Source organism: Pteropus medius, unplaced genomic scaffold (genome assembly GCF_902729225.1).
Source record: "Pteropus medius unplaced genomic scaffold, Ma_sr-lr_union100, whole genome shotgun sequence".
Taxonomy (NCBI): domain Eukaryota; kingdom Metazoa; phylum Chordata; class Mammalia; order Chiroptera; family Pteropodidae; genus Pteropus; species Pteropus medius.
Window position 1 is genome coordinate 5,852,358 of NW_024351073.1, and position 15,501 is coordinate 5,867,858.

Sequence of the window (15,501 nt, forward strand, 5' to 3'; positions counted from 1 at the left end):
CTGTCTCTATGAATTTGACAACTTTAGGCAACTCATATAAGTGGAATCATATAACATTTGTCCTTTTGTGACTGGCTTCTTTCACTTAGCCTAATGTCTTTAAGGTCCATCTATATCATAGCATGTGTCAAAATTCCTGCCTTCCCTCCCCCCACGCCCCCAGTTTTATTGAGGTATAACTGGTATACATAAAACTACATATAATTAATGTATACAATTTGGTGAGTTTGAAGATATGTATACTCTTGCGTTAATTATCAGTCCTGGAAATAAACACGTATCACCTCCAAAAGTTTCCTTGTGTCTCTTTTTTCTTGCTTTTCTATTTCTTTGTTTGTGGTAAGAACATTTAACATGAGATTTACTCTTTTAACAGATTTTTAAGTATGCAACTCCTTATTGTTAATTATAGGCAGTACGTTACAGCAGATCTCTGGGACTTACTCCTCTTGTACATGTGTAACTTTATACCCATGGAACAACAACTCCCCATACTCCTCCCCCAAACCCCTGGCAACCACTTATCTATTGTCCACTCCTATATCTCTGATTGATCCCTCTTATAAAAAGAATTATGCGGCATTTGTTCTTATGTGACTCACTTAACTTAGCACAGTATCTTCCAGGTCCATCCATGTTCTCACAGATGGTAGGCTTTCCTTCTTTTTTTAAGGCTGAATAATATTCCATGGTTTATATATATCACATTTTCTTTATCCATTTATCTGTCGATGGACATTTGGGTTGTTACCATGTTTTGGCCTTTGTTGGTGCAGTGAATATGGGAGTGAAGATATATATTTCTTTGAGATCCTGATTTCAATTCTTTTGGATATATACCCAGAAGTAGGATTGCTAGATCATATGGTAGTTCTATTTTTAATTTTTTGAGAAACCTCCATACTGTTTTCCAAAGCCCCAGCACCATTTAAATTCTCACCAACAGCGTATAAGGGTTCTAGTTTCTTCACATCCTATCGACACTTATTCGCTTTTTAATAGACATCCTAACAGGTATGAGGGGTGATATCTCATTGCAGTTTTGGTTTCCTATTGATTAGTGGTCTTGAACATCTTGAACATCTTTTCATACACCTGTTGGCTATTTGTATTCTTCCTTTTTTTTTTTTTTTTTTTAAGGCTGAGTGATATAGGCTTGGAATATCATTCATCCTTAAAAAGGATATTTTTACTATAGACTTTTAAAATCTCAGTGCCTCTGTGGTGAACAGAAGTTGTCTATGTAAATTAGGAACTGTGGCATTTCTAGACTAGAGCTGTAGCCTGTAGCCTGGTGGCATAGTAGGCCAAGCTCTGAACTTGGAGCCAGAGTATCTGCATTTAAGCCTCCTTGTGGTTGTAGCTTGCTTCAGTTGGCTTTGACAGCTAGGTGCAATTAAAGACCCCCTGACTATTCTCTATAGGTCTTCTGGTGTACTTTGTTAATGTCCACCTTCGGAATATTCCGTAGCAAATGCTTTCGTGGAAAAGTGCCAACACCAGCATCTTACTGCTACCATTAATAAATATCCACAATATAAGAACAGTGTCATTGTGTCTAGTTGTTGATATTAGATACTAGGTAACTAATTGCAACCATATATTTGGGATGTTGATAAATGTTATAACTGCAATAAGAGCACATAAAAGAGAACTCAGTGAGGGCAGAGATTTGGGAGAAGGCTTTTTTCGGGAGATAATTTTTTATCTGAACTTGAAGGATGAGTAAGAGAAAAGGCTGGAAGAGAGCATTTCTGGCACATCTGTCAAGGCCCCGAAGTAGAAAGGATCAAAGGAAGCCCCTTGAAAAATTTCAAGTAGGAAGAATGGCTGGAGGGCTGAAAGCAAGTTAGCCTTTTTCATCTTTCTTGTTAATAAATATTTTGGGGAAAAAGACTTTGAAACTATGTAAACATTCTCTTCCACATAGATTTTCAATTAATTAATTAATTAATTAATATTAGTATGAACTTGTCTCCATACAAATACATCATTGTTTATTATTATGCTCAATAATCTCAATTTGACCAGTGGAAACCCATCAGTCTGGCTCCTGTGTCTTTTTGCTTGTCCCATTATTATGTGAGCAGTCTGTTGTTTCCAGGTACAATAAGATGTTCTAGGCGCCTCTTGTACCTTTGCCAGCCCTAGAATCAGTTGTTTCTTCAAGGAACGTTTTTCTCCTTTCTTGAAGAGTGGTGTTTAGAAGCAGAGATCTGGGGACTAGATGTGCTCATTGCTATTGTAAGTCAAAACACACAATTACATCTATGTTATTAGTCTATCTATCTATCTATAGAAAATTACGAATTTGTACCAATACATTTAATTCGAATCCAGCACCACAGAATTTATTCTAGTTTTCTCCTTTTCCAAAATTTGTAAAAACATCTTCTCTGACAATGACAAAACTAGGTCCCATTATCCTTAGCATATTTAGTCATTTGACCAATCCCCTTGTTTATAACCAACATCCTGTTGCCACTATTGTTAACAACTACCTTTTCTTTTGCATAAATGCCTGTCTCACCTCAGTTGAGCTCCTGCATTCCATGCTGGCTACTCCCAGATACGTCATGTGAATGCCCTCGTCCCCTTGCATGGGATCTGACTCTCATGCCAAGCCACAGGGCTTTGATTCTTTAGCTAGGCTGCTTCCTTTTGGGGTTCTCTGAAACTCATCAATATACCACTTCTCCATCAACGAGGATGCCTTTCTCTCCTTGTCTGGGTTCTGGATTCTGTTACCTTGCATCATGCACCCGTCCTATCTTTTCCACTCTGCTCTGCTCTACCTCAGCTCTCACTGTACCCTTAACCTCCCTGCCCCAACCACATTCGGATGCCTCCATTGCTCTTAGGGGCTTAGAACTGAAGGAGAGGAGAGAGCAGGGAGAGGGAAGGGTATCTTGTCTGTAATCTCACTATGTTTGTCCCACTGATCACAAATGCCCCTCCAATTGAGATATTCTGTGACCCTATCCTGGAGAGGGGACAGATTCCCAGCTCTTCCTTGGTATTTCTTATTAACCCACCGAGTCTGGCTCTAGCTGTCCTTGCCTTTGCTTGCCTTTGTGTTCACACCTCACTGTTACTCTGGTTCTTGGTGTGATGCCCACTGTCCTGGTGTCCTGGGATCTTCTGTCCTTATGTGTGTCATCTGCAGGGCCTCTGCTCCAACTGTGAGAGAGCTTAGCTGGAGAGGTCGCCTCAGTGCCTGGCTCTACGCCTGCTTCCTATGTCCCTGTGTTTTTCCAGCTGCCCCTGGAGTTTTCTCAATAGTTCTTTGGACAGCATTGTGACTATTAAGTAATCTTTATGCTAGTTTGAGTGTAAAAAGGTCAGCTTAAAAGTTGCATTATGGACAATGCCTGTTTTAATTTCCTTTTACTCTAAAAACCTTTTATGAAACCCTGTCAGTTTACTTATAGTGGATTCATCCCCAAATTCTATTTTACCATTGATTCAGCTGTATAATTTGAAATACATCTCTAAGCAAAGCATCTTTTAAACGTACATAAGCATTAGAAGGATGAAAATCAGTAAACAGAGATGTAGGACTGATTAAAAAGGCATGGGAGAGTGCATTTCACTTCTGTGCATAGGATTACCAAATATTTTCTTTCTCTTGAGAGTTACTGATGAACATTTCCAATTAGCTGTTGTGCCTGTATACCTAGATGTCCTAACAGAATACAGTTATAATACTTTCATTCTGGAGACTGAGAAGGCATTGCTGAGAGATGGTTAAGGAGGCATGACTGATGTTTGGGTGTTATTATGTTCACCTGGCTACCCGTGTGTGGGAAGATCATGGAGTCGGAAAGGGGATGGTGCAAGAAGAAAGCGAAGCGGGGTCTGAGTCTGGAATGTCATGGTGAGCATGAAGAATAGTAAAGGGGTGGGGGAAGGGCAGAAACCGCAAAGAATTACACTGAAGTCAGTAGGGCCCCCAAGGGACACTGGTCCACCTAGGGGGTCTGTCACAAGCCTCGCCAAGCCCTTGTGCCTGTCCCCAGTATCTTCTTCACCTCCATCTGGAGGACAATGAGTTGCTTCAAATGCGGGCAAATCTTTTGAAGGAGAGAAAAACACATATCAGTGGAGAGAAAGGGTGACGTGTGTTGACTTTTTATTTTCGGAAGCTGGGAGAGGCTTGAGAGAAGCCACGGGGAAACCAGAGGTTAACCATACAGAGAGAGGAGAGTGGAAACAAGGACCCCGAGTAAGTAAGAGTCCAGGACCAAGAGCACAGTGAGAAGACTTTGCCTCGGATGAGGTTTTTAAAAAAGGCTTTTTCAGGTATCCGCACTTTGGTACATTTTCTAGCGAAGCAAAAGCAATGCCAGGACATCCAGCGTGGGCCCTGGGGAGTGCAGGATGGATCTAGGCCATCTGGTGGACTCCGAACACCCGCAACCGGTGTGATGTGGGGTTGTCTCGCGTGGATCTGGCACATCCGGCGTGGATCCGGGACGTCCAGCGTGGATCCGGGACGTCCAGCGTGGATCCGGGACATCCAGCAGGGCCTGGGACGCACGGCGTGGGGCCGGGCTACAGCAGGTTCCTGATACACAGGCTGCGCTGTACCGGTACAGGCTTCGCTGCACACTCTGCCTTGGACGAGCCCTCCTTGCAGTGGAACCAGATGTCAGTCCTGCCCACCACAGTGCCCTCGCGCTCCTCAGCTGCCCAGGCCATGTCCTTTGCGCCCAGGGTTGCTGTTCTCCTAGCGACCACGTGACAGAAGAAGCCCCTATGGAGCTGCTCCTCCAGGGCTGCTCTATTCTGGATGCACTCCAGCCTCTGCTCCTGGCTGCACGGGAGGGTGGCTGCTCCCTTTTCTCCCTAGCACCCCCCAGCGGATCCTGGGCCCCCATGGGACACTGGTCCACCTAAGGGGTCTGCCACAAGCCTCCGCCAGGCCCTTTCGCCTGTCCCCAGCATCTTCTTCACCTACTTCTGGAGGACAAGGAATTGCTTGGCCTGGTAGGTGAGGGGCTTGCGGGGAGTGGGGGTGCAGCTGGGGGAAGTAGTAGACCTCCAGGGTCAGCTCCAGCTTGTAGACACACTGCTGGTCGGGTGTGCTATCCTGGAGGTAGGTTAGGCTTTAGGCGAGTGTCATGGTATCCATGACACTGCCGGGCTGCTGCTGCTTGCGTGCGCAGTACAGCTGCGTGCTCACTGCGTACAGCTTGGGCGCCAGGGCGAGGCTGTGCAGGAGCAGACAGAGGGAGGCCGGGACAAGGGTATGAGGCACAGTTAGGTCAGTGCAACGCCCAACACCAGCGTCTGGGTGGATCGCTTCTACTCAGGGAGAATGGAAGTGAAGGTGGGTGAAGATGCAGAGAAGTGTGAGGTTGGGGGACAGGAAGTGAAGGGAGCTCCGGCAGTGCCTGGAGCCTCGGAACCCTGGTCAGAACTAGTAAGGGCTTTGGACATCAGGCCCTGGCTGAGTCGTCTGGAGTTCAGGCATGTGGAAATCCCTTGCTGGCTTGTGAGTCAAGAGACTGTGCTGGAGGTCAGCCACAGGGTCTGGGGGAACATGACAGGACTGGGTGTGGAGGCAGCTCAGCTTAGTAGGCATAGAAAGTTCTAGCTTCATGAACCTCTGCATTAAACCAGGGGCCTTGGTAGCTGGAGGCCTGAGGCTGATACACTGGGTGGATGAGAAACTGAACAGAGGCTGAGTCTGCGGGCTGAAGAGTTTTCCTACCACTACTGGTTGCCTTTAGGGATCCAGGGTCTCATATGACGGAATACCAGGGCTGCAGTAAGGCTGATACTGCTATGATACTGGTAATGACTATTTCTAACTTAAACACTTGACTGTGTGTGCCAGGCACAATTATAGGCACTTTACTTCATTTCATTAACAACTCTATGAGGTGGTGCTATGATGGTTTCCACTTCTTTTACTTAATGGAGAGGTTAGTATGTTTCTCGTTTCTACATCTGCTAAGTGCTGAGCTGTCATTAAAGCCAGGCTGTTGGTTTTGCTGGTCTGAGCTCTTAAAATGTTACCTAACCACAGTAGATTCAAGGGTGGGATCAAGAAACTGAGGCAAGGGAGGAGTAGGAAACCTGTCCAATTCACAGCTGGTGAGGGGAGAGCTCGCACACATGCAGTGGGACCCCGGAGCCTGAGGATTATGTCTTTACGTAAGCCTATAAAGAGAAATAGAATGAATAAAATAGGCAATGCTTTTTGGAATAAAATAGCTTGTGCTGTTTTGATTCCTGGACCGAGATCACGCTGTTTTTAAAACTTTAGGGAAAATACATATAAGCAAACATCACTCTAGGGCACTTTCTCCTTCCTGGAGGTTTGGCCTCTTTCTGCTAATGGAGCCGCTTAGGCTTTGTCAAGGCATGCCAGTGAGTGGAGAATTGAGGGTTCGCTTAGAAAAATTCATCTTTTCTTAAAAATATATTTAAGAAAATAGCTTTGAATTATTTTAATGCCAAAGCCATCTTCTTTTTGTAGTCTTTCCCCCCACCAACCTAGTCACTTTATTCCACCTTATGAAAACACAATTTTCTTATCTCTATTTCATGAAACAACAAAGCAAAGTGCTGTAGTTTGTTTATGGTAAATATAATTGATAGAGTAGAAAAAAGCGGGGAGCAGGGCTTTTATTAAGTTTTCATTGCTTGTGTTTCAGTGAAGAACTCTATACACCTTTCTGAATGGGCGAGATGGTAGAGACAGGGATGGGGAGAGTATCATATTCTCAGGAGTTTTTATATGGCCAAGTAGTCAGACCTTGGCGGTAAGAAGCTTGACTTCGGTGAGAACCACCAAGGATGCCCCCTGTTATGTCTACTTCCCTCGGCATGGAGTGCAGACCTCCATTCTCTTGTTGCCTCCCAGGGTTGGAGCCCGGCTGGGCAACTACACATCAGGCTGGGAAGGGATCCTCTAAAGAAAGAAAAACACCATGCATCAGTGTGACGCAATAATGTACAGACTTGGAAAGAGCATGTGCCAATTAGTGTGACTGCAAAATGCTTAACATTAGCATACAGCAAAATTCTGATCTAAAACCTGGTTCACCTACAACCCATATGGACCATCTGATAAAGGAGACTTGGAATTTGGGATAAAAGATCTCTTCTAATAAATACCTCATGCTTCTTGTATTAGCAGACTCTGCTCTTCTTAGTCCTTCCTAGAACCCTACAACGTAGATATCACCAACTCCCACTTACAGACAGAGAAACTGAGGCACACATAAGTGACTTTCCAAAAGGCACACATCCAGAGTAGACTGAACAAGTTAACTTCCTGTTCTTGTGGTCTGCCTTTTTTAAAATCACAGAAGAGTCAGATTTGAAAGGACCTGTTTTAGGAGCTTCACTTCATAATGAAGGACCTGCAGTTGAGGGAGGTAGGACTCAGAACTGAGCAGAACCTCAGGTTAATGTCAGAGTTGGGACATTTCGAGTCTGGTTATATTTCGGTCAGAAGAAGAGGAAGTCACTATAACCGTGCTATAGTTTCCAAGCGTTTAGTCAGTTGTCTGGCCTAGGGACACATTTCCTCTTAGGAAATGACCTTATGGCTTCCTTTTTCCATGGTGAACCCTTCCTTCTCTCTTTTCCGTCCTACACACTTCTGTCCCTTCATCCCCTTCCCAGCCGTCTTCTCCATCTTTCCACTTTTTCTCCTCCTCTCCTCTCCCTCGTTACCTCTGCTTCTCTGATATCTTTATGTTCAACAATTTTTTTTGTCGCATTTAACTTTTCTTTTCTCATCTTCTCTTCTGATACTATCGTTTTCTATTTTTAAGATTCTCTTTCTGACTCTACTGAGTCCAGCCGATGGGCTCTAAGAAACTATATAATTAACATGATTCTGGCGATTGATTTGATTGAATATTTTTAGTCTTTTAAACTCTTGAAAGATTGCTTCATATTTTCTAAATTTGTGTAGTCTTTGCTCAGCGTGGAAGTCTAGACACTCATGTGAGTCTTCATGAGGCGTTGGGGGAATTTCTATGCAAGCATTTCTGTGGTGATGTTGTGGAAAGTAATTAAAATGCAATGTCATTTTTCATGACAGTTCTTACTTTAAAAAATGTGAGAGATGTTAAGCTGTACCACAAATACTAATTTAATTGTGACTTTTAATGTTCTTAACGATAGTTTTTATATTAAACTGTTGCATACGACTTTCAAACTTCTTAAAAATAAATTTTCTGAGAGGCAAACCTTACTCAATAGGAAATCTGTTTCTCTGGTAGACAGCTGCAAGTGAGGTTTCTTTCCGTAGTTAATTGTCAGCGGTGTTCTGATTGTCAGAAGCACTCACGGAGTGATGCTGTGATCGAGTCCAGACAGTCGCTGTGGCTGACCTGTTTCCTTGATTGCGTTATCATATTTCACACATTCTGCTACACTTTCTCAAAGTAATCTTACCCTCCAAGAAGTACCAAGCATGAAAGCTACCGCAGATGCCGGTAGGGTAATGGGAAGCGCTTTACCTAAGCCCAGGAATCCCATTCAGCTGGAAACAAAGGCATTCCTTGCCTTACCGGTCAGATCCCTATAAGAAATTAATGCTTTTCAAGACTTTCTTCATGGACCCAAGCGGCTGATTGCCAAAAGGAATTTGTTTATTTCTGTGGGCGTGGTGAGCAGAGCTCTGACAATGATCTTCTTATAATAGATAGTTGGCCTAATGCAACGGAAATGTGATCTGCCCAACACCAGGTCTATGTCCATCCATAGTCCTGTTGCTTCTGTCTCCCCATGGCCACTCCCTTGCTGTAGTCCAGGCACCCCATCTCTTACAGGGGCCCCATTCCTGTTTTCCTTGCCTCTGTGTGATCCATTCTACACAGAAAACTAGAGTGACCTTTTAAGAATATAAATTAGGTCTTGTCTGGCGCACTTAAACCCCTCCGGTGGTGACCCATCGTTCTCAGGATAAAACGCAGACCACCGCAGAGGCCGGCATGACCTCTCTCTGCAGGCTCTGGTTTTCCCATCCTACCCACTGGTCCTCAGGTTTCGGCCACCCTGGCCTGCTTGTGATGTTTTTGGTTGCTGCTCTTTTTGGCCAGAACTTTCCTCACCTCATCTGGTTCCTCTGTTTCTTCAGTTCTTTGCTTACTTACCACCTCCCGTCAGGGTCAGCCCCGCGCTCCAAGTCAGCCTGACTCCCTTACTCTCCATTCCACTTCTCCATTTCTCTTCTCCCTAGTGCTTTCTGTAATTTGTGCTCCTTCGTTGCCTTAAGCCCGTTGTCTGACTCCTCCATCGGAGTGGAAGTTCCCCCAAGAGCAGAGGATTCCCTGTCTCATTGCTCTTGTTCTATCTTATATCCTTAATATCTAGTGAGTATTAGGTAAAGATTCGTTGAATGAATTTGCTTCCAGTCTCCCAGGTTGTCCCGCTGGCTTTTGTTTTTTCCTCCCAGGAATTTACTCTGCCGCCCCTATCTAGGTATTTGCCTATTAAAACAGGTTGTTTGGAGAAGACTGGCACCGACGCATTGGAGAGTGTCAGAGTTTAGGGGCGGGGCATTTTCTAGAGGTAGAGGGGCTGCTCGGCTGCTTTCAAGCCATTCCAGGTTGGCAGCACCCACTCCTCTAGGCTGAGGGAGTCTTCTTGCAGCTGGCGAACACTCCTCGCCCTCCACCTGGCCAACCACAGCTAGGGCGGCTATGTGGTTTCCAGATTTTGCAAGCCTCACCATCACTTGGCTTTCCCACTTCAAGAGAATGCTTTGTGATAGCTTAATGTAGTGAGGATGTGGACTTCAGGAAAACAAAAACGGAACCAGAAATGTTTATATTTGTACTGCGCTTCTGTAGCGCGTTATCTCTCAGTCAGGTCTCTGCATAAACTGTCCAGACAGACAGACAACAGGTAGATGTTATCCTCCATTTGATTATAAATTTGTATAGGCGAGGGAAACTTTACACTCTTCTGTATTTTCCAATCCTGAGAACATTGCATTGTGCTTAATTTCTCCAAGCTTCAGTTATCTCAACTCTGATATGGGATGATAATACCGATTTTCCAAGGTTAGTGTAAGGACTGATAACAATGTTTGTCAAGTCTTTACCTGGCCCTATGGGTTCTTAGTAAATGAACCTAATTTGAGCGGCAGGCTATATGGTCCTCTTATATTATTCAATGAATGCTTATTTGGACCCCGCCGAGGATATAGTACACTAGACATGGTGCTACCTTTCTGGAGCTTATGGTTCTGAGAGCTTGTGAATGGGGCCTCTGAAGATGGGCTTGGGCCCCGATCCTGGCTTAGCTGCTTGTTAACTGTGCAGCCTTGGACAAGTAACCTCTCTGAGTCTCAGTTTCCTCATTTGTAAAAGATAGAATAGACCTCATAGGTCTAAGAATTAAAGGGATAGTATTTGAACAATGTTTAGCACCGTTCACAGGTTACCGAGAGTGCTGACGGGATAGTGACCTATTTATATTCCATTGATAATACTATGGCAGGTGTTGCCAGAGGGTAAGGTGATTTTCCTGCTTTTTTCTTTCCCATCTCCCTGATAAGTGCCACCTGGGACTTAGCTGTTTCCCAGGATATTGGGTAAGTTGGAGTCAGTCTGGTCTTCTTGAGTATCAGTAAGGCCTCAGCCTTTTACTTGTGACCTAAATATGTATTTTTAAACAGGCATTTGAAAAAAAAAAAATTCTTGGCCAACAGCAGCACGTGTGTATGCACAGTTGGAACTCAGTGTCCTAATCATCCAAGGAAATGGTGACATCTGTCCTAAATTTCTATGGCCCAGGGAATTTGGGTGAATTGTATGTGTGTGGCGGGGATGCGGGGGGTAGGTTAAGAGGGTTGATCTGACTTGGTGGATGGCCTTTGCCCTTATGACTTTTCCAGTGGGGTTTTATGGAGAAGGGCAGGGCTAGTGTCCTCTGGAACAAAAGCCAAGAGTTCATAGACGATCAAGGATTCCTGAGTGAGGAGTAAGTCATTTGCTGACACACCTGGCAATTAGCTCTGTGTTAAGTATGTGGCTTTACAGGAAAGCTTTTCTGTTTCTCAAGAATGCCAAGAACTTGTTTTAAAAATAACCTTTATTGTTTTTTTCTAAATATAAAAGTAACCAATATGATTGTAGAATACTTGAAACAGTCATAAAAATACTAAAAAGAAAACTTAAATTTGCCCCTTATTCTACCATTTCTGAGCTTCAGTCCCATGAAGCCCATTTGCATGGCGATTTATGGACTAAAAAAGCAAGCACTGCTCTGCGGTCTGAGGCACATTTGGGATTCATTGAAATTTTATTTCCTTCCCCATCACCCCCCCCCACTTTATTTTTTCGTCTTTATCATCTCACATTAATTTCCGTTTCCTGGAATCTGTGCTAATAAGAGGACTCTATTGACAGAATTATAAAAAAGAAAAGGTTCTTCAAAGGCTGGAGAAATAAGCGAGTGGCCTTTTTCTCCTTCAATTTTTGATGTCAGACCAATTTTTCAGTCTGGCCTCCCACGGTTCTCTCTGGTGCATGTATGAGAGTCAGAAGGAGTGAGCCTTTTATTTTTAGGCTGATATAAATGGAGGCAAAGTATGGGTTATATTTAAAGAAGGAGAAATCCAGCTCTTTTGCAAACCATCACTTTAAATAAACATTGTATTATTGTCCCCAAATCAAAACACTACTACCCCTCCAATGCCGAGTGGAAGTTTTCTTCTTGAGCATTTGCCATTCTAAGTGGTAGAAACTGTACACATTATGTGTGTTATAAAGTTTTTAATACATAACACATTGCCTGCATGTCAGTTGAATGGAATTCAATTTAAATAAGAAAAGGAAATTCCATTCTATTTGAGAAAATTCCAACTGCATTGATTATTTTTGGCTTTCACATTGTGATTTTTGAATAGATATACAATGCCCAGGCCCATAGTTTTTTTTTTTAAGAAAGTGTTCATTTATTCTTGGGTTACTCCCTTTGCAAAACGCATAGTCAGGTAGGAACCTCATATAGTGCACATGAGGGAACTGAGGCAGGGATTTTGGACTTTGGATTTTGGATTTTGGATTTAAGCTTCTGGATTTTGATGAAGTTCACATAGTAAGTCAGGGGCACAGCTTAGAAATGAATAAAAGATCTCGTTTTCTATTTAATTACTAAAACCACCAGCTTACATACCCCCCCCACCCCCATAGAGTCCTAGATTTTGCCTTTAGAAAGCAAATTGCAGATATTGTTTTCCCTTCTTCCATTTGAACCTTTCCAGATAATTTCAGCAACAGGTCACAGATGGTGATCACCTGAACTGAAACCCGTTATGAATCTGAAACCCTTGGAAAGTACTACATTCTTCAGAAGGGGAGGAGCTCTCTTGGTACCAGTTCCCCTTAATGGATGCTGTCAATTCCTGTCTCCTTGTTTTATCAGGCCTGGCCGGACTCTTCCTGTGTGTCAGGAGGTACTTGAGAGGACCTACCTGCTTCTGTCTCGTACAGTGGCCTTGACCATGGGGAAGGGCTTTCATGGCTATCTCCACCACCTGGAATTTTCATCTTGGGGAGCTATTCATTTGCTATGGCAATATATTTTGTTTCCTGTGAAGCTAGGTGGGATAGTAATTGTGAAAAGTAGCCAGAATAAAAAGAACCTAATGAAGGAGCCAGCTTAGTTTGCACCAATCTTTCTATCACTAAGTAAGCAGTAGAGTAAATACAGAGCATGCAAGCTCTTGGCTTGAGAGTACTGTCTCCCATATGGTTTGGGGAGTGAGAAGTCATCCAGGATGAGGCCCAAGCAGACATGGAAACAGGACCCTTTGATGGGAACCAATGATGTGCTTTTTGCTATTAGTTACTTAAAATGCAGTAAGTCAAGTAAAATATTTGCCTTTAGCCACTATACTGCTGTTTGGACTAATTAGTGAGGAATCTTCACAGAAAAGCTTGACTTAAGGTCATTGTTCATTTTTGCTGGGCAGATAAATCGCTTATTTAAGAGGCCTTTTAACAGAGTGGCGTTAGTGATGGATTCTGGAGCCAGAGTGCATGGATTGGAATCCCAGTTCTGTCCCCTTCTCATTGTATGATCTTGGACAAGGAATTCAATCTCTATATGCCTCAATATATGGAGATTTAATAGTAGCGATTTTACAAGGTACAGATGCAATGAGTTAATATATGTTATATGTTTAAAAGAGTTTCTGGAACATGTTGTTCTGTTGTTTTCTTCTGTTATTATCACAATTATTTTTTTCCATTCTGATTCTGGTTTTGTCCTATCTGAATTATGTGTATATGTGCATGGATATGTACTTCATAAGGCAAGAGTCTGCTTATAGCATAGCCACGATGGAAATCAGTTTGAAAATGAAATTAAATCAGGAACCAGAGGCATCAGATCAGCAACTGCCAACAGTTACAGTATGGGCTTTTTGCAGAAGCTAATGAAAAAGGCAGAATTCCTTTTAACCAGTGGTTTTAAGTTGATAGAATCACCCCAACCCCACAACCCCCTTGCCCCCGACCTTATTTTGTTCTAGACCAAGCAGCTACTTTCTTGGTGGGCTGGCCATTTCCTGATTATCTTCTTTTTTTGAAAAGAAATAATCATGTAGTGGAGCTCGCCTTATGCAAAGTGTGATATAGATCAATTTTGCATTGCAGTCATCCTCGCCCCTTTCTGCCACTCATGTCTTCCTATCACTCCTTCTCTCTAACTTCCGAGGGTGAATCAGAGCTGTACTGTGGCTCTCAGGAGCCCTGGCTGGGCCGTTTCACTCAGGTCTGCCTTTCTCATAGATCCTTCATCTTCATCCCAAAGTGTCCCACTCTTTCTGCTCCTGTAATCCATCAAGGCTTCATTCCCATAGGATGCCCAGGAACAGCTGCCATCATCTTCTTCCTGATTTTGATTTCTATCCAGTGACCCTGGCTTCTCTTCCAGGGTGGGATGTCTTGCCTACTTTCCTTCATATGTCAGGGTTTAGGATGCTAACGTTTTATTGAGTCAGAGGTATAAGCTGACCAAGGAAGCTATGGAAAGGGCTCTCTGAATGCCACTGAGGGGCCTTGCGGCTGCTGCCCTCCTTGGAAATGTCTCGGCTTTCCTTCACTGGAGCCAAATGGATTCCTCGGTGAAGAGAGACTGAATTCTTTGAGCATGTTGGAGAGCTGGCGGGCAGTAGAGGGGGACTGGAAAGGGCCATTTTTAAGGGAGGCTTTGTACTTGGTGACCATAGTTGCTTCGTTCAGTGGAATCTGCTCACAGCTGTCCAGAGAAATTGTTTCCAGGGAATAAGTTCAAGGGAACAGAGAGGCCCTGGGAGGAATTAATTATTAAGGCCCATGGGGGTTAAAGAAGGCAGGGGCAGCCTGAAGGCCAGAGGTCGGATCCTGCTTCTATGCAATTCTTGAGAAATCACTTCTGAACTTCCAGGCTGAATCAGAAGTTGAGGAGAGCAGATATATCAGGAAGTGAGAAGGTGGGGAAGAAAGGTCCTGGCTACATGAGAAGAGAAAACTTTCCTTCAAAGCTTTAAAATAGAACAGTGAGTTTAAAGTATACAGTGAAAGATCACATCTGGTCAAGGCCTTGGTAACAAGGCAGGTCGGGACACCTGGTCTCTGAGACCAAGTCTGACAGTGGGCCCCAGAGTCTTCCTTCCTGGGTTCAGAGAGGGCCAGCTTTGGAGGAGCAGCTCATGAGTGTGGGACTTTTAAGAGGTTCTTCTCTCATCCTTGGAAGGCTCTAGCCTAATGAATTGTGCCATTTGGTGATCTCATTGAACCTCATGAATTTCTTTAAGATAGAATGAATGGCATGTGCTGGAATGGAACATATCCAGAGCAGTGTGGTTTATGCCAGCCACTAATGTCACCAGTTACATGATGTATGTCAGCATGACCCTTTCTCTATCACCACCACCCCCAACTGGAAAGGAACTGTGGTTTCCAATAGAAGCTGATGAATGAGAGATTAGTAATTATAACACATGGGCCAAAGAGGATGTTCAGGACAGTATCTACTGAAACAGACACCCCCCCTTTTTTTTTTTACCTCTTCCCACCAACATCTTGAGTCATTGCATCATGCCCTCCTTTTTCAAACAAATATTTTGTATTAGTTCCAGGTATACAGTACAATGGTTAGACATTTATATAATTTAGGAAACAATCCTCCTGATTACTGTAGCACCCACAACAGTATTGCAATAATATTGACTATATTCCCTATGCTGTACTCTATATCCCCGTGACTGATGTGTACTTCTTCATCCCTTCACCCCTTTAACGCACCCCCTAACCCCTTCTCCTCTGGCATTCACCAGTTTGTTCTCTCTCCTGCTCTGCTTTAAAAGAGTGGGATCACCTTGGGTTCCCAGCTCAACCTACATCCATATTTCTCATCTTGTCTCTACTCAGAGTGGACTGTTAGAGCAGATGGTGTTAAGAAAACTGGCTTACAATATAGGAAAAAATAAAACTAGAGAGTTTCATACAAATCCGAACCCTAGATGGCTTAAGGACT

The 15,501-nt window shown here is 43.6% G+C and overlaps 1 protein-coding gene across 1 annotated transcript in view; it reads left to right on the forward strand.

Moving 5' to 3' along the window:
* The window catches only part of ADAMTS12 (ADAM metallopeptidase with thrombospondin type 1 motif 12), a 260,943-nt gene that overhangs the window by 19,858 nt on the left and 225,584 nt on the right, over positions 1-15,501 (forward strand). The window lies entirely within an intron of this gene.